Source organism: Macaca nemestrina, chromosome 7, assembly GCF_043159975.1.
Source record: "Macaca nemestrina isolate mMacNem1 chromosome 7, mMacNem.hap1, whole genome shotgun sequence".
NCBI lineage: Eukaryota > Metazoa > Chordata > Mammalia > Primates > Cercopithecidae > Macaca > Macaca nemestrina.
Genome location: NC_092131.1, coordinates 157907804 through 157933648, shown reverse-complemented (window position 1 = coordinate 157933648; position 25845 = coordinate 157907804). Strand labels below are relative to the sequence as shown.

The following is a 25845-nucleotide window of genomic DNA, read 5'->3' as shown; positions in this document are numbered from 1 at the left end:
ATTCTTAGGTCTGGCAAGCTCTACATCCTTATAATAAACCCCTCTTTCTGCTAAGGCTAGCTCAAGTTCTTCTCAGATACCTATAACCCATTAGTCCTAACTAGGACATAAACGTTTTATTGAGCCACCAAACTCGCACTTAACAGTGTGTTGGAATTCCTCTAGTATTTATCAAGCTCCTACCATGCTCAACTTATTCATCACCAGTACAAACATCTAAGAGTTTTATTTTCCATTTTATTTAACATTTTCTTTTGATTGTAGCACAAATTATTTTAGGTCACACATACTTAAAAGTTTTGTGTCATAATGTAAACCCAAAGCCTATGATTCATGTTTTATTTTGCAGCTAATATTCACTCTGAGTTACTGATATATGCATATCAATATTCTGAAACACACTTTGGGAGATAAAGGGGCAATGAGTTCAAAAGCCATTTTTCATCTCTTTAATCAGACCAAGTTCATCCAACAAATTTCAATTGTGCTGATAAACAGTTTTAAGAAAATTCATCAAGGAACACATTGAAACGGCCTCTCTAGAAAGCTCTGACAGAATTATTATATCCATAGATATAACATTACCATGATCCAGTGATTCACTGTGCATTACTCACTGGACCCCTAGGGAGCCAGCCAATATACAGTCCCACCCAACAAGATTAATATAATCCAGCAGCAGAGTATTTCTCAAAATTACCCAAGCATAAGACTCATCTAGAGCATTTGAAAACATACAGATTCCACGAGTCCACCTGAGACCTCATCAGAATCTCTAAGAGACAGGACTTAGACTCCATTCATCTAATGAGCACCTCCAGGGGATTCACACTTCCTTTTTTTTTTTTTTTCTTTGAGTCAGAGTCTTGCTCTGTTGCTCAGGCTGGAGTGCAGTGGTACAAACATTGCTCACTGCACCCTCAACCTCCTGGGCTCAAGAGATCCTCCTGCCCCAGTCTCCTGAGTAGCTGGGACCAGAGACACGCACCACGACACTTGGCTAATTTTAAAAAAAAATTTTGTAGAGCTAAGGTCTCACTATGTTGCCCAGGGTGGTCTCAAACTCTTGGGTTACAGCTATCCTCCCACCTTGGCCTCCCAAAGTAATGGGATTACAGGTGTGAGCCAACTCGCCTGGCTTGAATTCACAGTTTCTGTTTAGCATGACTTTAAAAATGAACCCCGAGCTTCATGCCCAAAAGGGAGCCCCTGTCAGATGTTGCTGAAGGAGCTCTGATTCACCTGTGCCTCTTCTTCTTTCTTGCATTTTCTTACCTTCATTTAATTTTCTGGCTTCTCCTCAAATGTACCCCCTGCAGCAAGATTCTGTAGCTTTCCCAGAGTTCAGTTACTTTATTCCCTCCTGGCATGGCCAAGTGGAAACCCACTGAGATAAAGGAACTGCTCCTATACCTTCTCCCCATTCTTGCCCCAGTCCTTCTAACTGTATGCTGCACTCAAAAGGACGCCTGACTGGATATGGCCTGGCCTTGAAAGCCCACTTCCATCCTAAACAGACTCCAGGAAGGCTGACCTACTCTTACTACATAAGAGTAAATTGGCTGGGTGCGGTGGCTCACCTGGTGGTGAGGGTGATTATAGGGTGGGCCTATAATCCCAACACTTTGGGAGGCCAAGGTGAGCGGATCACCTGAGGTCAGGAGATTGAGACCAGCCTGACCAACACGGAGAAAGCCTGTCTCTCCCAAAAATACAAAATGAGCCAGGCCTGGTGGTAAATGCCTCAAATCCCCGCTACTCAGGAGGCTGAGGCAGGAGAATCGCTTGAAGCCGGGAGGCAGAGGTTGCGGTGAGCCAAGATCACGCCATTGCACTCCAGCCTGGGCAACATGAGTGAAATTCCATCACAAAAAAAAAAAAAGAAAAAGAGTAAATTAAATTATGTCCATCATTCCAACTCAGGGTGATCCATTTAATCACAATGCCGCACTTTTGCTATATAAACACTAAAGCAATTGTAGTAGCATAAGCCCACTCATTTAACAACCTGAAACAAATACTCCAGTGTATTACTGAAGGATCAATCTAGTACAGTGTTTTTGTTTTTGTTTTTGTTTTTTAGACAGAGTCTTTCTCTGTTGCCCAGGCTGGAGTACAATGGTGTGATCTTGGTTCACTGTAACCTCCGCCTCCTGGGTTCAAGCAATTCTCCTGCCTCAGCCTCCTGGGTAGCTGGGACTACAGGCACGAGCCACCACACCCAGCTAATTTTTGTATCTTTAGTAGAGACAGGGTTTCACTGTGTTGGCCAGGCTGGTCTTTTACTCCTGACCTTGATCAAGTGATCCACCCGCCTCAGCCTCCCAAAGTGCTGGGATTACAGCACTCTGTAAGTGAGGCCACCACACCCGGCCTAGTAGTGTGTATCTTTAAATTTTGTAGAAGGGAACTTGCAGGAGGGCACTCCTTGGCCAGTCCATTTCATACACCACACATGTGTTCTTAAGGTCAATGTGCAGACAGTCACCACTCTGTATTCCAGCTATTCCAGCTGTCACGCAGGGGAACTACTCACTGAAAAATGTCGGGAGCAAGAAAGGAGGCAGTGAGAAGCAGGGATGATGGTGAGTGACCCTTGCCATATCTCACCCTTACTGATGCTTCATACAAAAAATGTGGGGTCTGCTTTGGAAAGTACAAAAAGCACGATAATGAATCAACAGACAAAATAGAGAATGGATGTCTAGAAGAGTTTATTTGTAGATTTACTGATAACAGTTAATCAAATAAGGTAATGATGCAAAATTATAATGCTATCATTTTAGTACGGAACATACAGGATTTTTTTCCTTCACAAAAGCTAGTGAGAGAACAAGAAGTTCAATAAAACCACTTTGTTCTCTGAAATAAAGAATACTTCTGATGGTTAAATCCACTTTGCCAGAGTTGATGAGTGTGAGTAAAGTAAACCTAAGGGGAGAAAAAAAAACAGCTACCCTCACCTGTAGGAACAGCAAACTTTGTAGAAAAATTCTGAAGTGCCTTTAGCAAAGCCTCACTTTGCCTCTGCAAAACTCTGCTCTTGGGAGACTTCAGACAAGCAGCCTGGGCCATAAGGCTTATCTGGGCCTTAGAATGACATGGCTATGAAAGTGTCCAGGTCAAACAGACAAGAAGAGGGGCTCCTGTACTAACCTTAAAAGGAGTAGAAGGTGCTACCAGAGCAGACTATAGGGAAGCTCTTTGAAGAAAGCAATGTATCTCAGGGGAGGGCTCTGCCTTTAATATTGTATATAGAATAATATGTTACAGTGCATAAACACAAATACATACACACACAGAGCCGTCTATCTGTGTCTTGGAGATTCAGACTAGTAACTTGTCTAATGTGTGCAAACTCCTGTAGGCAGAAGGACTGCTACTGTGTGCTCAGATGGGTACACAGGACAAATTAGGTTTACTCAACTTCAGAGAAACCATGCCAAAATATTCTTCCCAAACAACTGATTTCAACTTGTTCTTGTTTTCCTCCAATACCGGCCTGACAAACTATTTTATACGTGCATTTGACTTCTCAAAAATGTGCATGCAATCATGGCAAACTCAGCAAGTCTTTGTGCTCCAGGAGCTGCAGAACGGCCTTTGAATGACATGTGTACTGCATCCTAACATAAAATGTCATCTTCTTAAAGTCTAGGAGAAAGGACCTGCAGCAGCATGAACCTGGTGTGACCCTGTGTTATGTGTATCAGCAAGAGCCAAATGCCTAAAGCAGCCAGAAAACAATGCCATGCTCCCGAAAGGTCAGAGTGACAAAAACCAAAACTAAACAAACAAACAAAAAAACGAAATAAAAAGTCCAAGCTTCAATGATTATGTTACTCTCTGTCCCCTGACTCTTCACTGAACAGGAAGCATATTCTCTACAAAAAGAGACACAAGGCCAGGCGCGGTGGCTCACGCCTGAAATTCCAGCACTTTGGGAGACCGAGATGGGCGGATCACGAGGTCAAGAGATTGAAACCATCCTAGCCAACATGGTGAAACTCTGTCTCTACTAAAAATACAAAAATTAGCTGGGTGTGGTGGTGCGCGCCTGTAGTCCCAGCTACTTGGGAGGCTGAGGCAGGAGAATCACTTGAACTCGAGATCGCGCCACTGCACTCCAGCCTGGCAACAAAGCAAGACTCTGTCTCGAAAAAAAAAAAAAAAAAAAGAGAGAGACACAAGCAGAAAAGCAATCTACGAGTTAGCTTCTGTCAGAGCCTTGGGTCTTTCTTTAACCACAGAGTTAGAAAATTATGAACCAGAACTGTAAAGGTACCATTTCCTCACCAATGGTCATTTGACACTTCTGATGCCTCTCGAAGAGACCCTGTCACAGTTGTGACTTAAGACTCTATGTTTTACTGCCTCCATTTTTTACATTCTCTTGATTCCTTTAAACTTCACATATTAGAATAATTAGACAAAGTCACCTTTTTCCAACATCTACAAACTTCATGCAAAACAAATCCTCATTTAAAAATTATCTTTTGAGCTTTAAAATAGACTATTTGCTACTTATAGTAAAGATGCTTGTTTTGCAAATGAAGACTAGTAAACTGCTCCCCACCTACTGGAAATGTTTATAAACTCGAGCAGGACAGTAGTCAAATATCAAAAACAAGACATTATCTTTCAGTTTCCTAGGTTAAAGACAACCTCATCAGAAACTGTTTAGGCTGGGTGTTACATGGTTTCTGCATGGAAGCCAACCACCTTCACATATAAACACCTCCCTCACACCAGTATGTTGTAGTTCTAGTAAGTTCACAGTCATTTTAATAATTAAGAGAGGTCACGAAATTAGTGCACACATGACCAATAAAATAAATAGCCACAGTTCCCTCTACCAATGCTCCTCAAACTTTAACATGCATGCAAATCACCTAAGGATCTTGTTAAAATACAGATTCTGATTCAGTAGGTCTAGAGTGGGGCCTGAGATTATGAATCCTAACAAACTCCCAGGTAATGCTGCTGCTGCTTCTGCTGATCCATGGACCACATTTTCAACAGTAAGGCCATCTACCATGACCTCTCTTAGAGGTGGTAATGTCCAAGAAATCTCTTTGACACACATGAATTCCCATCATATGATTATGAAAAAGGAGACGCTGTTAAAACTGAAAAAAAAAAAAAATGTGGAAACTGCAATCCGTGGTTCTGGAGAATGGAAGGAAGAAGCAAATTTGAGATTCTTGGCCCCAATTTTGATTCATATCATCATTCTATTATCTGTTCCTCAAAATTTGCTTGGCATCCTGACTCCCTCAAGAGAGATGGAGATTGTTGCCAAGGGTCACTAGTATCCAAGATACAAAAAGATACATCTTTTATCCTCTACTTGCAAGTACCATAAAGAGGCCAGCCCTGGGGTACTTTCAGGCTTGCTATGGAGGCAGCCACAACACTATCTCTGGCATTGGAAACACATCTGAACAATCTGGAATTAATTATAGAGTTGCAAAGAATTTCACAACATCTAAAAAGATAAGCTTGTGTGAGTTCAACCAAACTATTCTGATTAAACAATTTTTGCTAGCTTTCCCTCTTCCTGATTTAACCTAGAGCATTTAACAAGCACTCTGAAAGCACCCTACACTCTGAGTCTAGCCACACAAAAGCTGAAATCCAGTCATCCTAACTGTATCTAATAGCTTTTTTTTTTTAGATGGAGTTTTGCTCTTGTGTTACCTAGGATGGAGTGCAGTGGTGTGATCTTGGCTCACTGCAGCCTCCACCTCCCAGGTTCAAGTAATTCTCCTGTCTCAGCCTCTCAAGTAGCTGGGACTACAGGCATATGCCACCACACCTGGCTTTTTTTTTTTTTTTAAGTAGAGAGGGGGTTTCACCATGTTGTCCAGGCTGGTCTTGAACTCCTGACCTCAGGTGATCTACCTGCCTCGGCCTCCCAAAGTGCTGGGATTACAGGCATGAGCCACCATGCCAGGCCAACTAATAGCTTCTTAATCACAGTTTTGTGTCCCAACTATCCACATTGTCACTTAGCAGCAAATGGAATCCATAGCACTAGAAATAATTAGGGTATGTCGAACTGCTCATAGGTGCATTAAGATCACTAATAAAGAAGCACATACCCTATGAATACAGTATACTTCCTCCCAGTATAACATTTAAAAATACAAGCTGTTGACAAGCTGCTCCTGTGAACTAAAAACCACTTCTACATTATAATACTAGTGACCTCACATGGGACCCAAGCTCTCTCGTAACAACAGAAAGTGACAACCATCAATGAGACACAGTGCAAGGAGGTGTTAACTCCCAAAGCAGATGTGAACCACAGATAGCTTGACTTCTGAGCCTAAGATTCTTTTTCTTTACCTCCCAAAGAAGTTGCTGTATGGAAACAAGCCTGTTTTTTCTGAATTCTTTTTACTCATTAGACTAAATGGCCTAAACAAGAGAACTAGTTCCTGCAGCTAGAAATAAACTAGTCTTGGGGCCGGGTGTGGTGGCTCACGCCTGTAATCCCAGCACTTTCGGAGGCCGAGGCAGGAGGATCACAAAGTCAAGAGATTGAGACTATCCTGGCCAACACGGTGAAACCCCATCTCTACTAAAAATACAAAAATTAGCTGGGCGTGGTGGTGCTCGTCTGTAGTACCAGGTACTCGGGAGGCTGAGGCAGGAGAATCCCTTGGACTTAGGAGGTGGAGGTTGCAGTGAGCCGAGATTGCGCCACTGCACTCCAGCCTGAGCAACCAAGTGAGACTCTGCTTCAAAAAAAAAAAAAAGAAAACAAAAAAAGAAAAGAAATAAGCTAGTCTTTCCCACCCTGTGATGCCAAGGTGGAGAAGTCAGCTTTGTGGCCTGGCAGTTACTCACATGATTCTGAGGGGATTTCACCCCAGAAAGAATATAAAGCAAGCTTGTGGATAGCAGGCAGGGTATGAAATCAAACCAAACCAAGTACAAATGTCACAAGATACACATTTTCCCCAAAATGTGGGCATAGTAGAGTGTCTTAAACAATGTAAAACAATACTAACACCATAGCCTCATTAACTAACCTACTTACTATGTATTTCTTGTTGCTAATTCCCTTGGGTGCCTCTGGATTCCAGGCCTCTTACAGATGATTCTGAAACGCCTATGAAGGTGAAAATAGACTGATCGTGAAAGCTGGTATCCCTGCTTCTTTTGGATCTTTTCTGTAAAGAATGATAATGAATGTACTTGTTCCCAAGGTGAGGATGAACAAACATAAGATGATGAGTAGTGTTTTTACTTCACAAGTAAATATATTGTGGCAACTTATACACATTTTGCAAATTACTCTTAGTTCTAAATCTCTAGGGATGGAGCCTATTACTAAAGGAAAGGTCGTTATGACATTGTTTCCTCCGAGAATGATGCCTGAACCAACTCTATCAGAAACACTTGGGTGCTTTTCAAAAATGCAGATTCCTGGGCCCAACTTCAAGACAGTTTAAATCACAGATTTGGAGGGGTTCCAGAAATCTATTTTAAACCGCTACCCTTAGTGATTCTGAGCTCTCTAAAGTCTAGAAACTCTGGCTTAAGGTACTGAACGACTGAAAAACTGGACTACTGACTAGTTGAAAGCCATGTAATTGATTCTTATGGTGACTGCCATATCACACTCAATGGCAGAAGCAGTCCACTTGGCACCATTATCCATTCTTTGCATACCTTTAACTTCTTGGACATATCCACTCCCCTGGACCACAAGGTCTAAATACAAACAAGATGTACTGCATGTAGAGCCTTCAGAGAATACTCTGATTAGAGAATGTGAGGAATGTGTAGTTCAATGCAAGAAACAAAGATGAATCAGCTGAAAGGTAAGAGTTAGCCTGGATGCTACACTGTGAAAAATATAGTCAAATCCAATAAGCATCAGTTGAGTTCCACTCAAGAAAAGATTGAGTTCTGAGAAGGAAGGAGTTGTCAGGAATATTATCACATAAAATTAAGTCAAAAGAGGACAGAAGGTTTTGGCATGAAGGAGGTTCTCAATCTAAGAACGTACTTCTGGTAAACAGATCTGACAAATCAATGGAAATAAAAGCTAATTGACACAGGGCTGTGGAGAAATCAGGGTATGGAAATGAAGATCTCGCAAACAGACTACTCTTCAATAGGAAAAGGAAAGAAAGAAATTGTCCTAGCTTGGAATTAAATATAGTGTTTGTTTGAAGATGGGAGTCTTTTCAGGAGTTCCCAAGCAGACTTTCATTCTGTCCTGCAGAACAAAAGGGTAAGGGTTCAAAAGCTACTATGTAAGAGTTCAAAAAGCCTCCCAGTCCACAGCCTACCCAAACCACTAACCAAATGGATGGTCAGAGTTGGACCTAAGGTCTCACTGACTCACTTGGGAATCACTTAGACAAGCAACAGTATAACAAAACTGGCTGGACTCCCAGCTGTTCACTGTGTGTGCCTGAATGAGTAAACAAATCAGAAAGGCTCACTAGTCACAACCTTCTGCTCTGAGGCTTGGAGACCTAAAAGGAATGAAAAGGGGAAATTGATAAAAGGAGATGACAGCTTTGGAACAAAAGCCTTGCCTACGTTCATAACCTTGGGTACTAGGAGAGGGAAAGGAAGGAATTCCAGAAGTCATGGTTGGGAGATTTTCCTCCTATTATTCAAAGAAAAAAGGACACACATGGTCAATTAGGAAGAAAAACCTCTTTGTGCCTGATACATTGAATGCATTGTCCTCATGCCGTTTGCCCTAATGTAAGAATAGTCTTGGGAACTCAGCCAGCATGAGTGTCCACTTGACTCATTAGCTGCAACAGTACTAGTCTCTGAGACCTTGTCAGGTCAATATAGAATGAGCTCTGTCTGAATCCAAAGTTTCTCCAGAGAGAAAGAAGTAGGAATTAAATATTAATAAAATGGTAAAAGATATAGAGGATTTTTACCTTCAAAGGAAAAAAATCACTCTATTCAAATTAGGAAGGAGTTTTATAGAATAGTTTTGATTAGACATATACTGGTAAAATGTAGTCTTTGGCGTTTTACCTTCCCTCACAACATGTATTTTCAAACTTTTCAATATTCAAGTTATCACTCTAACTGTTGAAATACAGATAGATGAAACAGCTTTATAGAGGGGTAACTCATATACCATACAATTCACCTATTTAAAGTGCACAATTCGGTGGTTTTTGGTACATATATAAGGTTGTGCAACCTTTGCCACAATCGACTTTAGAACATTTTCATCATCCCCCAAAAGAAATCCTCCCATACCCATTAGCAAGCAATCATTCCCCATTTCCCAACTTCCTTCTTCCCCAGTCTTGAACAACCATTAATCTACTTTCTGTCTCCATGGATTTGCCTATGCAGTTATGCAGCTCATACAACGTTTTGGTCAACAACGGATCTCATATATGATAGTGGTCCCAAAAGACTATAATGAAACTGAAAAATTCTTATTGCCCAGTGATGTCACAGTCATCATAATGTAATATATGACTCAAATGTTTGTGATGATGCTGGTGAAACAAACCTACTGCAATGCCAATCATATAAAAGCACAGCACATACAATTATGTACAGTAAATAACACTTGATAATAGTAATGACTATGTTACTGTTTTATGTATTATTATACTATACTTTTTATCATTATCCATGTGTGTTATTGCCCCTGAAGACCTTCCAGTGGGACAGGATACAGAGGTTAAAGACAGTGATAATGATGATCCTGACCTTGTGTACGCCTAGGTTAATGTGTGTTTGCCTTAGTTTTTAACAACAAAGTTTAAAAAGTAAAAATAAATTTTAAATAGCAAAAAGCTTATAGGATTTTTTTAATGTTTTTGTACAACTGTACAATGTGTTCATATTTTAAGCTAGGTGTTATTACAAAAGAATCAAAAAGTTTAAAAATTCTAAAAGTTCATGAAGTTACAGTAAGCTGAGCTTAATTTGTTATTGAATAAAAATTTTTTAAATAAATTTAGTGTAGCTTAAGTGTACAGTGTTTATTAAATCCATAGTAGTGTACATCAATGTCTGAGACCTTCGTATTCATTCACCACTCACCCACTGACTCATCCAGAGAAACTTCTAGTCCTGCAAGCTCTATTCATAGTAAGTGTCCCATACAGGTGTACCATTTTTAATGTTTCATACATTAAAGATGTTTGATGTTTTACTGTACTTTTTTATGTTTAGATACCCAAACACTTATCATTTTGTCACAACTGCCTATAGTATTCAGTACAGTAACATGCTATACAGGTTTGTAGCCTAAGAGCAACAGGCTAGCCCATATAACCTAGGTAGTATATATAGTAGGCTATACCATCTAGGGTTGTGTACAGTCTATGATGTTCACACAACAAAATCACCCTATTCTCAGAACATACCCTGTTGCTAAGTAATGACACATGACTGTAACTGGAATCATACAATATAATATATAGTCTTCTTTGATTGGTTTCTTTCATTTAACATAACATTTTCAAGGCTCATCCATGTAGAAAACATATATTTCTTTTCATTGGCAAATACTGCATTACATGGATATACCACACTTTATTTATTCGTTTCTCAGCTGATAGATATTTGGGTTACTTCCACTTTTTGGCTATGGTGAATAATGCTGATAAAACTTTCATAACAGTACCATACGTGGCAATAAAGAGCCTATATCACTCAAATTCTTTTTTTTTTTTTTTTTTTTTTTTTTTGAGACAGGGTCTCACCCAGACTGGAGTGCAGTGGCACGATTACAACTCACTGCAGCCTTGATGTTCCAGGCTCAAGTGATCTTCTTCCCTCAGCCTCTTGAGTAGCTGGAACCACAAACGCACAACACCATGCCCAGCTAATTTTTGTATTTTTTGTAGAAACAGCATTTTGCCATGTTGCCCACGCTGGTGTCTGAGCACTTTTGCCTCAGCCTCCCAAAGTGCTGAGATTACAAGTGTGAGCCACTGTGCCCAGCTCAAATTATTTCAAAAGTGTGAAAGGCAAAATTTCTTAAAAACACCTGTGCTATTCAAGGTACCATCCTAGAAGCAGAGTGACCAAGGTGCTAACTTACTGACCTTGAACTTCCCAGACTGTGGGAAATACATTTCTGTTCTTCATTTTATTTTATTTTTTTTTTGGTAGTGTGCTAGTTGTAAGAAACCATCAGTGAAATTTAAATGGTGGCAATAAAAATGATGCAGATTTGATAACATGTGTTGTCATTTATACTAAGTTGAGAATTTAAAGGTTTAGGGTTCACTTTACTACTATTTATTTGTAGCTTGTCATTTTTGCTTTCATGCCTGTACTGCTTTTAGCGCTAGTAGTTCTCAACTTAGTCTTTAAAAAAAGGACATTTTTTTTACCTTCATTAGCTTCAACAAGAAAACCCATAATTACTACTGCCCATTAGAACTAAATGGATGGTGAATATTTACCACACAATTTCTTCCTATTAAGCCTACTACAGCTGTCCCTTGAGGACTGGTTCCAGGAACCTCCATAGATACCACAATCCAAAAGCTTAAGTCTCTTATATAAAATAGAGTAGTATTTGCACGTAAGCTAGCACATCCTCCTATATACTTTATCTTTCTGGGTTACTTATAATACCTAATACAATGTAAATGTATGTAAATGGTTGTTTTACTGTTTTTTCCCCAAACATTTTCCATTCACAGTTGGTTGAATCCATAGCTGTATAATGTTTTAGTACGGTTACATTCCGTTTCCTAAGAAAACACTTAACTTTATTTTTCTGTTTACAGATGGGTCTGATACCCAATAATTAATATTATTTTAATAAGTCAAATTCTTCACATATAGAAAGATGAACACCACATATGTGCTCAAAAATAAAGAAAGGTGGGGTTTCCCTTTAAGGATAGAGTCTGAACTCCTAAAAGGCTAAAATTAGCTCTCTAAGATCTGTTCCCTGCCATATATCCAGCCTCATCACCACTACTCTTTAAACCCATCCTGCATGCAGTAACAGAGGCCTGCTTGTGTTTGCCTGTACATAGTGCACTCTTTGCTTCCCTATCTTTGCTCCTGCTGCTTCGTCTAGAAGGCCTCCTACAACAATCCTTCACCTGCCTCATTCTGATTTTTAAAATAATTGGTTCAGTGGTCACCTCCTAGGAAGGCTTAATAAATGTGGTTCCAGCCTCTCATTGACCCCTCCCCTATCAGCAGTAACATAATCACAAGTTAAGTATAGTTTCCTCTGGACTCCCGTGATGTGTACGATCTCTGCACTTACTGACTCCAACTGTACTTATCCATTGAGAAGTATGTTTTCACCTCTAAACTGTGAGGGAAAGTTCTGCCACAGATTCTATACAACCAGTACTGGGACTGAAAATGCAAAGCTGCTTAAGAAATGTTTTTAGTTTGCTGATGAAATACATTAGCCATTCTCAAACTTTTTGGTCTCAGGACGCCTTTACACTGCTAAAAATGATTGAGAACATCAATGAGCTTTTGTTTATGTGGATGATATATATGGCATATTTTTACCATTTTAGAAGTTTAAACTGAGAAATTTTTTAAAATGTGCATCAATTCATGAAAAGAAAAGTTAATAAATAACCCTTAGCATTTTTTGAAAATATCTGTGACTCCAGGGACTCTCTGAAAGGGTGTCAGGGACCACCCAGGGCCCCAGACCACAGCATAATGGTATTGTGGGTTGTTTCCTAAATTACAAAATATATTTTCATTCACAAACAAAATATTTGAGAAGGTTGATAGGCAAATGAAAAGATATAAAAGAAGGGAAGGGGGATACAACCTTAACCATAGCTAGAGAAAATAGCTGCGGACAGGGAGGCAAAGCTAAGGAAGAGTGGTGATAAAGTACAAACATCACCAGTCTTAAGAAAAATAATAAAGAAACTAAAAGTAATTCGGCACCAACAAAACCAAAAACAGGAATGGCACAGAAGGCCAAAAGTTTGAACGAAACTTTAAGTAAAAATTGATCTTTTGGGTAGGAAATGTACCACTGTAACAATTCTGTTCCACACTACTCCCATCTTTTCATCTTTCTCAATCCTCATATGCTCTTTATTACACACCTCTTCTCCCTCTTTTGGATCTCTATTCTCTCTTGATTTGTAGTTATCAGCTGAAAAATGCTGCTCAAATGCTATGTGATTAGAGGGGGGAAAGCAACAGCTCTCATGAAGCTGCATGATTGGAATTCAACCGATAAATTTTTTAACATTCTATTAAAATATGAAAAATGTTAATGAGATTTTAAAATTAGAAATGCTGAAGTTATTTTTACATGCTGAAAATACATTAAAAATTACTGTTCTTAAAATATGCTGCATAAAGGCCAGGATTGGAAAGTAATTTGGATTTGGCTATTGTGCTAGGGTGGTAGAATTATAGATGACTTAAATTACTTCTTTAATTTTGTTATATCATTGTTCCTACAGCAACAAAAGCCACGGAAATATGACAATTAATTCTCAATTTCCATATGCCTTTGGTCTTTTGTACAGACTTTTCAGGGATGTGCAAGTGGTTTGGATTTTGTTAAGTAGTCATGTGCACTGAGGTCAAAAGCTTAAAGTCTAGACCAGGGGTAAACAAATTATAGACTAAACCAAATTGAGCTCACATACAGCTTCTGTATAGCCTCAAGCTAAGAATGGCTTCTTACATTTTTAAAAGGTATAAAAACAAAACAAAATGAAAAAAGAATAATAGACAAAAGAAATTGTAAAAGGTCTGCTAAACTGAAAATATTTACTGTCTGGACTTTTATTTTTAAAAGTCTCCCTTGCCAGGTACAGTGATGCATGCCTGTAGTCACAGCTACTGGCGAGGCTGAGGCGGAAGGATCAGAGATCATCTGAGCCCCCGAGTCCAAGGCCAGAGACTCTGAGATCTCTTTGGGAAAGAAAAAAGAAAAAGAAAAACAAACAAGCCCAGGTGTGGTGGCTCATGCCTGTAATCCCAGCACTTTGGGAGGCGAAGGCAGGTGAATCACCTGAGGTCTGGAGTTCGAGACCAGCCTGACCAACATGGAGAAACCCCATCTCTACTAAAAATACAAAATTAGCTGAGCGTGGTGGTGCACGCCTGGAATCCCAAATACTCAGGAGGCTGAGGCAGGAGAATTGCTTGAACTCGGGAGGCAGAGGCTGCGGTGAGCCAAGATCGTGCCATCGCACTCCAGCCTGGGCAACAAGAGCGAAACTCTGTCTCAAAAACAACAATAACAGCAACAAAAAACAAACAAAAAAACCTCTGGACACAGTGGCTCATGCCTGTAATCCCAACACTTTGGCTGGTGGCCAAGACAGGAGGATCTCTGAAGTTAGGAGTTGGAGACCAGCCTGACCAACACAGTGAGACACCTCTACCAGTAATTTAAAAATTAGCCAGGCATGGTGACACAAGCCTGTAGTCTCAGCTACTTGGGAGGCTAAGATGGGTGGATCCCTTGAGCCCAGGAATTCAAGGCTGCAGTGAACTATGATGGTACCACTGCACTCCAGCCTGGGCAACAGAGTGAGACTTCTCTCTAAATAAAAATAAAAATAAATAAAATAAAATAAAATAAGTTTGCCAGTGCCAGATATAAAGCATTTCAGCTTAGTGCCTGGCCCATAATATGTACTCAATAAAATGTTAGATACTATTGTGATATTATTGCTGTCTTCTATTATCATTAATGGTTATGTTCCTCGAATAATTTTTAAATTTCTAAACTGGTCTCATCACATTAACTATGAAGTGTCAGTGCCATTGTTTGCTCTTTGCATTCTTTTCATCCAGCTTTTTCATATATATCTTGATCTCTCTTTTACTGTGGTAAAATACATGTAACATAAAATTTACCATTTTTCTCCTTCATTTTTGAAAGACATTTTCACTGGTTATAGAATTCTGGGTTGACAGAATGTTTTCCCATTTAAATATGTCACCCATTATCTTCTGGCTTGCAAGGTTTCTTTCTTTTCCTTCTTTCTTGGCTTTTTAATTTCTTTTTAGTTAACAAAAAAATTTTTTTATTTTTTGAGATGGAGTCTCACTCTGTCGCCCAGGCTGGAGTGCAGTGGCTCTGTCTTGGCTCACTGCATGCTCTGCCTTCCAGGTTCACGCCATTCTCCTGCCTCAGCCTCCTGAGTAGCTGGGACTACAGGTGCCCGCCACCATGCCCAGCTAATTTTTTTTTTATTTTTTAGTAGAGACGGGGTTTCACCGTGTTAGCCAGGATGGTCTTGATCTCCTGACCTCGTGATCCACCCGCCTCGGCCTCCCAAAGTGCTGGGATTACAGGCATGAGCCACCGTGCCCAGCCAATTTTTTTTTTTTAAGAGAAGTTTTGGGTTCACAGCAGAATTGAGCAGAAAGTACAGAGCTCCCATATACTCCCCTACCCCCTACATGAAACTGATCCCCCAACTATTGACATCCCACCCTACAGTGGTACATTTGTTATAATCAATACATTGATTATGAACCTACGTTGACATATCATTATCACCCAAAGTCCATAGTTCACATTAGGGTTCACTCTTGATAGTGTACTTTCTCTGGGTTTTGAAAAGTGTACAATGACGTATATCCATCACTTTCATATTATATAGAATAGTTTTACTGCCCTAAAAATTCTCTTTGCTCTACGTAAGTTCCCTCCTTCTTTCCTAACCCTTGGAAACCACTGATCATTACTATCTCAATAGTTTTGCCTTTTCCAGAACGTCATATAGTTGAAATTATACAGTATATAACCTGATTGGTTTCTTTCACTTTGTAAAATGCCTTTAAGTTTCCTCCATGTCTTTTCATGGCTTGATAACATAGTTATTTTTAGTGCTAAGTGGACTATGGTTTATTTATTTATTCACCTTCTTGTAATTATTTATTGTAAATTTTTTGTAAGTAATTTTTTGTATTTATTCACCTTCTTGTAAATAACCTTCTTTCTTCTGAAGAATATTTTGGTTGTTTCCAAGGTTTGACAATTATGGATAAAGCTGTTATAAACATCCACATGCAGTTTTTGTTTTTTTAGAGACAGAGTCTTGCTATGTTGCCCAGGCTGCAGCACAGTAGCTATTCACAGGCATTTATAGCATACTACAGCCTCAAACTCCTGGGCTGAAGCAATCCGTCTGCCACAGCCTCCTGAGTAGCTGGGACTGCAGGACCACATCACCATGACCAGCTATGTACAGGCTTTTGTGCGGATATAAGTTTTCAGTTCATTTGGGTAAATACGAAGGAGTGTGACTGCTAGATTATATAGTAAGAGTATGTCCAGTTTTATAAGAAACTGCTTGCAAGCTTTCTGAGAAGTCTACTTTTCGTAGGACTTCATATATTTCACAACTGCAGTACAGACAGTCCTCAATTTACTACCATTCAAAACAGTAAATCACTGATATAATCCTCTGGCAACTACTTTCCATTACCTCTCTTAACACAGAAAAAGCGTGGACCATCTCTACTTTTCCATTATAATCCATCTCTAGCTTCAATATTTTTTCATCGTTCTAGCTACTGCTAACCTTGAAACTCTCAAGGGTTAGCATTTTCGAATCCCTTTAATGAAGCCATGCTCTAGCACTTCCTTGCCCTATGATCTTCCTCAGATTACTGAATCTCTCCAAACTTGTTTCCTCATTTGCAAAATAAAGATAACAGTGTGAGAAATTAAATAAGAAAATGTATTATCTTTGAAAAGTGCTTGCCTATTATTGTACTTTTCTTTTTTTTTTTTTTTTTTTTTTTTTTTTTGAGGCGGAGTCTCGCTCTGTCGCCCAGGCTGGAGTGCAGTGGCCGGATCTCAGCTCACTGCAAGCTCCGCCTCCCGGGTTCCCGCCATTCTCCTGCCTCAGCCTCCCGTGTAACTGGGACTACAGGCGCCGCCACCACGCCCGGCTAATTTTTTTTTTTTTTTTGTATTTTTAGTAGAGACGGGGTTTCACTGTGTTAGCCAGGATGGTCTCGATCTCCTGACCTCATGATCCGCCCGTCTCGGCCTCCCAAAGTGCTGGGATTACAGGCTTGAGCCACCGCGCCCGGCCTATTATTGTACTTTTCTATCACTAAGAGCTGATTAAATATTACATTTATAACCAATTTTATAAAGACTCGGATATCTCTCCCCCAGTTAAGCATATAACTATTATAATGCTACTTCCAAATGAAAACCAAATTAAACTTAAGAAAACCACTTCCATTTAATTAAAATGCCTTTTCCAGAAATTCAACCTGCTGTAAATATGTTCTCTTATGAACTACAAAATCTTTCCTTTCTTAACTCTCATGTATACATATATATGTAACATACATATGTGTGTGCTTCTATATATATGAGCCTGATGACTCGTGACTGCCACTGCACATCTGGCCTTCCATCTGCAACAGGGACAGTGGCAGATACAATGCTTAGCTAATTTTTTATTGAACAGACTCCATTACTCACTCATATATTTCACTGACTCTGAAAGAACCAAGCAAATGATCTGATGGTTTTGGTAATTAAAACACTTCCTGCCAGCATGCATTTTCAGCAATTGTCAAAGGTATTCCAGGGTGATAAATAGCTCCTGCAAGGGCCTGATCAATTTATTTCCCCTGATCATCAGGTTCAAGGGACTTCTTGTCTATAAAACAACGTCCCTAAGAATAGTTTAATGCAGCTGCTAGCAGTATCCTTGGAAGGCTGACTGGGTATGCATTCCTTCATAACAGTAAGTCTCAGGCTGAAAAAGAACTCATAACTTTCTCTCAATTCCAAAAATATTTAAAGTTGTTCTTAATCACCCATTCGGAATCCTTTGAAGAAGTACAGCAATCAGCGTCTTGTTTCTAATCTCTACAAAAGAAATAGATGCTAATTCTAGTACTCTCTCCATTCTTAGTCATTTGAGGTGCACAAAGGAGCTAGGGAATATTGGTTGGTGACAGTCACCAGTCAAAAGTCAACACGAGGAAAACCATACGCCAAAGCGTTCATTCTCATGCCTCAGCCTCCTGAGTAGCTGGGACTACAGGTGCCCGCCACCACGTCCAGCTAATTTTTTGTATTTTTAGTAGAGACAGGGTTTCACCGTGTTAGCCAGGATGGTCTCGATCTCCTGACCTTGTAATCTGCCCGCCTCAGCCTCCTAAAGTGCTGGGATTACAGGAGTGAGCCACTGCACCTGGCCGAATACTTCTCTCTTTCCATATAAAAAATGTCAGAAGTCCCTGGAGATAGAAGTATATCTTATTTTGTATTTCAAAGTTGTGCTATAATGCTTATTTTAAGTGCACAGGAATTATAATGAACTTATACTATAAGTTTTATTTTAAAACTCCTGTTATATGGTTTTAGAAATCATTTTAAGAGAATAAAAGCCTGAAGGGACTATTAAGAACTCCGTATATTATTTATGTACTATTTTAAAATTCATAATTTAGTCTTTCTAATTTTTAAAAAATATTGATCCCAGCACTTTGGGAGGCCGAGACGGGCGGATCATGAGGTCAGGAGATCGAGACCATCCTGGCTAACATGGTGAAACCCCGTCTCTACTGAAATATACAAAAAACTAGCCGGGCGCAGTGGCGGGCGCCTGTAGTCCCAGCTACTCGGGAGGCTGAGGCAGGAGAATGGCGTAAACCCGGGAGGCGGAGCTTGCAGTGAGCTGAGATCCGGCCACTGCACTCCAGCCTGGGCGGCAGAGCGAGACTCCGTCTCAAAAAAAAAAAAAAAAAAAAAAAAATACTGAAACAAAAATATAATAAAAAAGGAATCCCTTATCTGGCACTGTACCTTCACTGATTTTTTTTTCTTTTTTTTTAAGACGGAGTCTCGCTCTGTCGCCCAGGCTGGAGTGCAGTGGCGCGATCTCGGCTCACTGCAACCTCCGCCTACCGGGTTCACGCCATTCTCCTGCCTCCGCCTCCCAAATAGGTGGGACTACAGGCGGCCGCCACCATGCCCAGCTAATTTTTTGTATTTTTAATAGAGACGGGGTTTCACCGTGTCAGCCAGGATGGTCACAATCTCCTGAACTCGTGGTCTGCCCACCTCGGCCTCCCAAAGTGCTAGGATTACAGGCATGAGCGACCGCGCCTGGCCTGTATTTTTAGTAGAGATGGGGTTTCACCATATTGGCCAGGCTGGTCTTGAACTCCTGACCTTGTGATCCAGCCGCCTCGGCCTCCCAAAGTGCTAGGATTACAGGCATGAGGCACCGCGCTCGGCCACCTTCACTGATTTTTCCCTTTCATATTTTTATTTATAAGTTGTCTATTAAAATGAAAATGTTTCAGAGATAAGCTTCATTAGTGAATACCTTTGTATTTAGCCAGATGAAAAGGGGGTCTTATAGGAATGGTTCTATATAAAACCTCTTTTTAACTTTTGCCCTTCTATCTGCAGCTGTCCCAGAGAAGACCAAAGGGTACCAAATTTGCAGGATTCTCCCTCACAAACAGGGTATGACTATATCCCCAAGAACAGCTCTTGACAAGCTCTATGCCACTTACACCAAATAGGGTGACCCTGCTTTCCCGATAGTAACAAAAAATGAACTTCCAAAAGAAACAATCTGCATCGTAGAGTTATGCTCCCTTCTCATTTCGCATCACTAAGTCCACTGCCTGATTCTACCGCTTATCTTGGAAACATGGACTCTGAAGTCAGAAAATCTCACTTTAATTCCCAATCCTGTTACTTACCAGCTTTGTTTTTCAAGTTTTCATTTTTGTGGGTACACAGTAGTGTATATATTTATGGGGTACATAAGATACTTGATACCTCTCATGAGGTACATGATACGAGCATGAAATGTGTAATAATCATATTATGGTAAATGGGGTATTTATCCCCTCTGGCATTTATCCTTTGTGTTACAAACAATCCAATTACATACTCCGTTAGTTATTTTTAAATGTACAGTTAAATTATTATTGACTATAGCCACTCTGTTGTGCTATCAAATACTAGGTCTTATTCATTCTTTCTAACAAGCCCATTAACCATTCCCACTTCCCCTCCTCCCCACTACTACCTTTCCCAGCTTCTGGTAATCATCTTACTAGCTTTTTGACCTTGAATAAGTCACTTACATTCTCTGATTATCAATTTCTTTGTTTTTAAAAATGGGAATCATGATACCCTTGCAGATAACTGACACAGGGCCTGAACTGGATAAAATGACATGATATATGTGAACTTTATTTGTGTAACCATGAAATATTAAACAAACGCCAGATTAATCAACATATAAGAACAAAGCATACTGAGAATTTAGAAGACAAAATTAAACATGAATCTAGAAAGGGTAAATATATAATGGATGGCATCTCTGTCTATAAGTCATCCACCATAAAAAGACCATTTGAGTTCCTCTATCCCAAGTCCCATAAGGTAATTAGGTATTTCAGAAAAAAAATGATATACATAAAGACATAACCTAATGGTACTAAAATTCATATCAAGAATGTATTAACAGAAGACAGTAGTATAGATAGATTTTTTAGAAAGAAGGAGGGGGTTGCAAGAAGAATTTGGCAGTATTCACCCAACGGTGTCCAAGGAAAATGGATACTGACTCAGCAGGCATTACAATTTTGAGACAAATGTTCTGTACTATAAAGCAAACTTAACGTATCAGTCCTCACTAAGGTATAATGAAACCTCCTTCAAAACTACTGCTTTCTTTATTCTGAGTCTGTGTTCACCATGCCACTTTTTGATTACTAATTGGATCAGCAAGAATAAAAACCAGACCTAAACTGATATGATCTCCACAAGGACACCATGAGGTCCTGTAGGTAGAAGGCCAGCATTTCTTCTGACTTCGCTATTGACACCTCTTTCTAGCTTCAACATTAGCTATTTTTATTGTGAAGGCACTTTGCAAATTTATCAAGGGCCATATAGTTGTTCTCATTTTTTTGACTCTATACTTCTGCTTCCAGGTTATAATGTCAATGTGAAAGAATATGTTTACAAAGCTGAAAAACACAGAATTATATATACTTTAAAAAAGAAAGAAACCTGATAATTGTAGTACCCTTACTCCATGAATATTTCATAATACTTTAAAACAATGATTTATATAGTAGGGGCCACAAACTCAAACACCTACAGGATCAGGAAAGAAGCAATAAAGAGAAAAGTAGACTCGCTTAAGAGATAATAGAGAATGACGAAGACTGTGGCCAACTACTAGCTAACAGGGGCAGCCACTACTCAGCTCTGGTCACTTATTGCCACAGAGGAATGTGCACCCAAAGTTGTTAAATCTTCTGATTATTCAAAAGAAGCTACAAGTCGGGAACTCTTCCTGAAATACCTTTACTTTCAAACATTGGCAATTCATTCACTCTTTTAAAAAAACTGAGTGAGCTAATATTATGAAGACCAAACAAAACATTTCTATAGCCTGATTTGGCCTGGAGTCTACCAGTTTGAACTCTGTTCTGCAACTCTGAAAGATGCTTATGAGTCAAATTATATAAATACAATATACTCTTCTCATAAACAGATACATAAAAACTATCTACATGTGTTACATGTAATACATGTAATAAGCCAGTAATAAATTCTGTTAACATCAACTTTTATCTCCATAAAAACAGTAGCTACCTGCACTACTCGGACATATATGTCACATTGCATTTTATTCTTTTAATCTGGGATTGACTTGCAAAATAAACGTAACATATTCTATACTTTTAAATATACTTGAGCTGGAAATGTGCTTCCTTCTAGTAAAGAAAACTATAAATAATGTTCAGATCTTTAATAACATTTTGAGTCAATCATACATAGGGGTGATATTATATGAAACTACAGATACCTGTATATAAAATAATAAAAACTAAGACTGGGTTGAGATGATAGACTTTATGCACATATCTGAACCCCTTTCCCTCCTAAATCCAGTAAAATGAAATACTTAAAAGAATAAATTCAAAATTTCAGTGAAAGCAAGGAAGAGTGCTAAGCAGCTCACAGATTTTAAGGATTTCTCAAAGGAAAGAAAGCATGTGGAATCAGATCAGAGAAACAAGATCAGAGGAAATCTGAGTTCTAAACATTTGTAGGAAAAAACTGCTAGGTGCAGTTTTTACCTAGAAAAAACTGCTAGGTAGGTGCAGTTTCAGGCAGCTGCAAACTTAGAGTCAATTGAATAAGGAGCAGATGCAAATTCTGAGGCAATCATCAGGATAAGAAAGCATCCCTGGTACAACAAGGCAGGTCCTTTCTTTCTCTGGATTATGCTAATAAGCAGCTGACTGATCAAAGTCGCTAATGTGAGCACTGGAGTCCAACCTATTGCTTGTTAATAATTCAGGCCCTGTCCTATCACCCCTATTTGATTGCCAGCCTTCCTTAAAATGACAGTTGCTCAGATGTATGCTAACCAGGGGAGGGAGTGCGATAAGGAAGAAGAGGAAGGATGATTTATTAGGGGAGATGGAATAATGTTTCAGAATATATATATACACAAGTATATATATAATATATATATTACATATAATATATATTACATATAATATATAATATATATTATATATATTACATATAATATATAATATATATACAACTATATATAATATATACAACTATATATATTATATCTATATATAGGGTTTTTTTTGTTTTTTTTTTTTTGTTTTTCAAAGAGACAAGGTCTGGTTGTCTCACTCTTTGCCCAGGCCAGAAGGCAGTGATACAATCATAGCTCACTGTAACTTTGAAATCCTGGGCTCAAGTGATCCCCCTACCTCAGCCTCTGGGGCAGCTGAGACTAAGGATGCCACCACACCCAGCTCCAAATATATTTCTTTGACTTTAACAATTGGCAGAGCCTGCACCCTGACTACAGGGCTACAACAGCCAGAGAAAGGGTACATTTTGAAAATTGTCACAAAAGCATCTGAAGATGTCAAGTAGACATGTTGTTGCCAGCATAATACACTTTCATTAACTGGCTAAAGGGTTAAAGAAGGAACCGGTTGCCTGCAACAGGTTAGGGTTGGGAGAGAGGGAGAAGGGTCAGCACTATCTCCTTTATGCCTCTCCCTCCCCAGCGCTGGTTACCAATCTTTTCTGTCTGCATCATTCCTCCCTTGGGCTCAGAAAACAGAATTCTTGGATCCTCAAAGCAACTTTATGTAACCTTACAAAATTTATTAAAGTGTGAATGTACAGGCTGGGTGCAGTGGCTCACACCTTTAATCCCAGCACTTAGGGAGTCTGAGGCAGGTGGATTACCTGAGGTCAGGAGTTCGAGACCAGCCTGGCCAACATGGTAAAACACTGTCTCTACTAAAAACACAAAAAGTAGCCGGGCATGGTGGCATGCGCCTGTAATCCCAGCTACTCAAGGGGCGGGGGGTGGGCAGGGGCTGAGGCAGGAGAATCACTTGAACCCAGGAGGCAGAGGTTGCAGTAAACCAAGATCGCACCACTGCACTCTACCTTGGGCAACAGAACAAGACTCTGTCATTAAAAAAAAAAGAAAAAAAGAAAAAAAGAAAAAAAGTGTGAATGCACCCATCCAGGAGGAAGAGATAGCTAAAATGTATTTTGTCTTTACCCAGTCAATTTGCCTTCACTGCCCTTTAATGAAAGTTCTCTTTGGACTGTCCAGTTTCCCAGGACTTTCGTGATGCCGAAGCGAGAGAACGAGTAGTAGGGAAAGGCAGGACTGAAGAGCTGAGAAGAAAGAAGAAAAGATTCCTGCTTGCTCAGTTTCTGAACTCACCTTTGTAGAGAATCTGAATAATGGGCAAGGAATTGAGAAAAATGAGAGAATAAGTCAAAAAGACTAAGTCTGCCCATCTAATAAAGAGTTGGGGAGGAAAAGATGAATGGGAAAAAAATCAGATTGGGGTAGCACAAAGACCTCAGGCTGAGCATTTTCAGGGTTTCTGAGCTGTGCTACAATGAAAGAATCGGAGGGAGGATAGAGAGATTGTGAGAAGCATTGCTATGGGTTACAACTTAGATGTTATTTAACAATCTGAGAAAAGCACATCAAGACTGAGATTCCTTTTAAATTCCTTCTGGATGCTGGACTGTGCTGCTTTGTATGCAATTCTGCAGAGATGGCCCACCTGGCCCTTAGCATTTATGAAGGCTAAGGCCTTAGAGGAGCCAAAGGAGGTTGAAGGGAAAGTGATATAAATAGAATCAGGGGACCTAGCAGCAGTGCGTATTTCCTTTGTCCAAAATACTTATAACCTAAATTAAAAAGAATTTCTAAATAAAACAGCAGTTTTCAATCACTAATAAATCTTCTTCCCTTGCTCTCAAAAACACACAGCCTTTAAAGGTTTGCTTTGAGGAATTAGAGCAAGGAAAAAAACTAGTCAATCTGGATTACATTTCTTTCTTTCTTTTTTTTTTTTTGCCAATGTTCTTTACAGGGAGAAACATTTCAAAGACTAATGAAGCTTGCTAGGGGAAGTGATTGAAGAGGATACATATATTCCAGTAGTTCTCTTCTAATTTAAAATCAAACTATGAGGAAGAAATTAAGGAAGTAATTATGAAAACTTCTGTACTTAAACTTCTTTAATAGCCCCCAGGTAACTCCATGGCAAGGCCTACCTGAGCCAAATTTCAAAGCAGACCAAGTTAGTCCGTAAAGGCTATAAAGTGTTTTCCCTTTTGGGTATATTGTATTATACAAGGACAAAGACATCTTTAAAAGAATGTTCAGCCTTCACTAGTAAATGGAAAATATATTTTAAGGCAGATTTTAAGGGTCTTTCTGGGGCTCTAAAAATCCAGAACATAACTGTGGTCTCTTCCTCTGACCACTACAAGGCCAACTTTAGTTAATACTCTGTATTATTTCAGCATAGATTTCCCATTTACCACTTCTACATCATTTTGCCTCTATATTCAATCACTTTCTTGGCCCCTATACTCACTTTTCTATGAACCTGTCTTTTTTTCATTTCCTATCCTACCATTTCACTGTACAGAATATTACATCAATTTATCACAGCATTTACTTCTCTTTTTAAAATTCCAATTCAAACTCAAGCCTAAAGCAGGAAATCTTCATAAACTAGGCAGTCAAAATCTTAGATTCAACCAGATCCCCCAATGGGATTCAAAAGGTATAATACAGAGCTTTGTATTGCATCCGTCCTCTAAGATTTTCCCTTTTTTTTTTTTTTTTTTTTTTTTTTTTTATAAAGGCAGGGTCTTGCTGTATCACCCAGGCTGGAGTGCAGTGGCACAATCACTGCTCACTGCAGCTTCGACCTCCTGTGCTCAAATGATCCACCCACCTCAGCCTCCTAAGGAACTGGGATTACAGGTTCATCCCACCATGCTAATTTTTTTAAACTTTTTATTTTATTAAATTTAACTTTTATGTTTTAGACAGGGTCTTGCTCTGTCACCCAGACCAGAGTGCAATGGTGTGATCACAGCTCACTGCAGCCTCGATCTCCTGGGTTCAAGCAATCCTCCCACCTCAGCCTCCTAAGTAGCTGGGGGACTACAGGTATGCACCACCACACCAAGTTAATTTTTTTTTATTTTTTGTAGAGGTGGGGTCTTACCATGCTGCCCAGCTGGTGTCAAACTCCTGCTGGGCTCAAGCAATCCTCCTACCTCGGCCTTCCAAAGTACTGGGATTACAGGTGTGTGCCACTGCACCTGGCCACTAAGAATATTTTTAAAATCACACTCATTAATTAATTACCATTTATAAGATAACAGCACCTTTCCTCTAAAATGGCTTACCAATCTTCCCAAGATCCATGTAACAGGAGGTAAACAAGGCTACTGACTTCGGGACATACAGTGACACTACCCACCATAACTTAACTGGTTCCATTCTAGGTTGTTTTTTCTTT

At 39.5% G+C, this 25845-nt stretch overlaps 1 protein-coding gene and 1 pseudogene across 21 annotated transcripts in view; both read right to left on the bottom strand.

Annotated features, from left to right (window-relative positions):
• The window catches only part of LOC105491308 (FERM domain containing 5), a 347868-nt gene that overhangs the window by 238522 nt on the left and 83501 nt on the right, over positions 1-25845 (bottom strand). The window contains exon 1 of one of the 21 annotated variants that reach the window (XM_071066952.1): positions 7049-16736. The exons of the other annotated variants lie outside the window; for them this stretch is intronic. The gene's annotated coding sequence lies outside the window, so the exon portion shown is untranslated. Of the gene's footprint in view, positions 1-7048; positions 16737-25845 lie in introns of those variants that run through there. 21 annotated transcript variants of the gene reach the window in all.
• Positions 1-25845, bottom strand: part of LOC139355451 (actin, cytoplasmic 2-like) — a 218425-nt pseudogene that overhangs the window by 114502 nt on the left and 78078 nt on the right.